The sequence below is a fragment of the Benincasa hispida genome, chromosome 12 (genome assembly GCF_027475165.1).
Source record: "Benincasa hispida cultivar pf3 chromosome 12, pf3_genome.v1.1, whole genome shotgun sequence".
NCBI lineage: Eukaryota > Viridiplantae > Streptophyta > Magnoliopsida > Cucurbitales > Cucurbitaceae > Benincasa > Benincasa hispida.
In genome coordinates, this window is record NC_143489.1 from 44135935 (window position 1) to 44138841 (window position 2907).

The window sequence follows — 2907 nt, forward strand, 5'->3', positions numbered from 1 at the left end:
TAGGGTTTAGAAGCTACTGTCATCAATTGGAAGATATCAGTGGCTATCATTGATAATGTCTATCACTGATAGAATATATGTGATTGCTATCATTTTTTATTTGTTCATTATTTTTTATTGATATCCATTGAAAGACATGCCTAGTTTTAGACTGGTATCAATGATATTGATAGATTTATATTTTCTTTTGATAGCTATTAGAACCTATTGATATTGTTATTCAAGAGTTTTTGTTTTACTTTTGCGGGAATTTTAAAACATGGTTATTCCAATAGTTGTTTTTCATAGTGGAATATGGAATGAAAAACACTGTTATATGAATTACAAATCTACTAGAGTTTTAGTAGACGATATAATGGTTTTTGAAGATTTTATGGGTTTAATAGTTAAGGAGATTTGTTTAGATGTGTCTACTTCTTCTATAGAACTTTCAGTTGTATTAGATTTTGTTATGATTGAGGTTCAAAATGTAGTTCAAATTCGTGAAGATAAGGATATAGCTTGGTTTTTGGCTTTAGTTAAGGAACACAATACACGACATCCTTTGGTTGCTCATGACAATAGTTCATGTTTGGAAGTGTCTTCTAATGTTATTTCTTGTGGAGCTGAGAATTATTTGTCTACTGTTCCTTCTTCTAAACATATGATTGATGATGGTGATTTCCAAGTGATTATGGACATACATATTGCTCGTGATTTGAAAGAAAAAGATGTGTTTGCTAGTAAAGAGATTTTATCAAATTATTTTTACTTAATAACGGTTAAGAAAAATTTTGAATTTAAGACTATAACGTCAAATTCAAGAGCAATTGGGTTTCGATGTGTTGATGATGGTTGTCAGTGGTATGTGAGGGCATCCCGTTACAAGCGGAGTGTTTTGTGGATGCTTAGGAAGTTTATTGATATTCATGATTGTTCTATAAAAAGTATTCAAACTTGTTATAGGCAAGCTTCTTCATCCTTAATAGTTGAATGTTTGAGAAATGATTTTAGATTTAGTTCTTCTCATACCTCAACTCCTAATGATATTGTGAATAAATTTCGTAAGGATTTTAGAGTAACTATTAGCTATTATAAAGCATGGAGGGCAAAAGAGCAAATAATGAAGTCTTTGAAAGGCGATGCACGTGAATCATATGCTTTGATTCCAAAGTTTTTGTTGAAGTTAGAAGAAAAGAATCCAGGTTTCTTGTTTCTGACTTATTATATGATCTATCAATGATAGCTCCTATCACTGATTGGTGTCTATCACTAATATCTTCCATCACTGATAACATGAAAATAATGGAAGCTATTGGTGATGGATTGCAACCAGTGATAGAAGCTATTGGTGGTAGGCATCAATCAATTATATACCTTTTGTAATCTAGCTTAATTGTTTATTTTCTTCTTTAATTGTTTATTTTCTTCTTTTAGGTACATTCACTGCCTATGAAGCTGACATAAATGGGCATTTTAAGTATTGTTATATGGCTATTGGAGCATCAATTGAGGGTTGGAAGCATTGTAGGCCTAATATATCAGTTGATGGGACGTTCTTGAAATGTAAATACGCTGGGACTCTTTTGACGGCTTCAACAATTGACGGTAACAATTAGATTTTTCCTCTTGCTTTTAGTATTGTTGACTCTGAAAATGATGCATCATGGAGATGGTTGTTTGAGAATTTAAAGAAAAGTTTTGGTGAACGAGAAGGATTAGTCATTATTTCTGATCGGCATTTTAGCATTCCGAAAGGTGTTATGAATGTTTTTCCAAATGTTGAGTATTGTGTTTGTCTATGACACCTTTTGCAAAATATGAAGTTTATTTATAAGGATTCTTTAATTGATGACATATATTATAGTTGTGCAAAAGCTTATATAATTGATAAGTTCGAGTTTTATATGAAATGGATGGAATCAATATATCCTACAATTCGGGAATATCTCAGTAAAGTTGGTTTTGAGAAGTGGGCACGTGCACATTCTAGGAGAATAAGGTATAATATGATGACTACTAATATTTCAAAGTGCTCGAATAATATTTTGAAAGAGCCTAGGGAGTTCCCAGTTGCATCATTACTTGATATATTAGAGAAATACTTCAAAATTGGTTTTATGAAAAAGGTCAATCAGCGTTATCCATGAAGACTGTTTTGACTAGTTGGGAAAAGTTTGAGTTACGAGAGCAACACAGTCAGTCAAGAAGCTTCAAGGTAAAAATACCTTAACTATTAGAAAATATCATTAATAACATGTTATCAGTGATAGCTTCTGTCATTGATAACATGTATTCAGTTATAGAAGCTATCACTGATAGTTTTGATTTTCACTGATATTTTTTGTTTTCACTGATAGCTTGAAAATATTTAATCAGGTAGGGATAGTATCACTTACATTTTCGTTTATATTTTAGTTTTCATTGACATTCCATTAGTTCACCTAGTTGATTACATTTCGTTGACTATTTTATTTTTCAGGTTGATCTTATTAACAATGAAGAATATAAAGTTGATGGGGACAATCACTTTTTGGTAAATTTGGCCTATAAATTGTGCAGTTGTCGTGTTTGGGATTTGGTAGAGATTCCATGTGCTCATTCTTGTGCTATTATTCGTGGGCTAAATTTAGATATATATACTTTTATGTTGGACTACTATTTTTGTAGTACATTGTTATCAACCTATAAAGGATCAGTTTATCCTATTGGAAATCATTATGATTGGAGATTTGTTGATGTTGGTGTGAATGTATTACCTCCAATAGTTAAACGTCCGGTTGGACGACCACATAAACAAAGAATATTCTAAATTGGTGAAAAGAAAAGGAGCTAAAGTGCAGTTGATGTCATCGTCGTGGCCATAATTGTAGGACATGCAAATTGCCACCAATTGTTTAATGAAGAAGTTTGATTTGTAATTGATGT

General features: G+C 31.6%; 1 pseudogene; it reads left to right on the forward strand.

Moving 5' to 3' along the window:
* Window positions 1–259: 259 nt before the first annotated feature.
* Window positions 260–2129, forward strand: LOC150032013 (uncharacterized; annotated as a pseudogene).
* The last annotated feature ends 778 nt before the right edge of the window (window positions 2130–2907 follow it).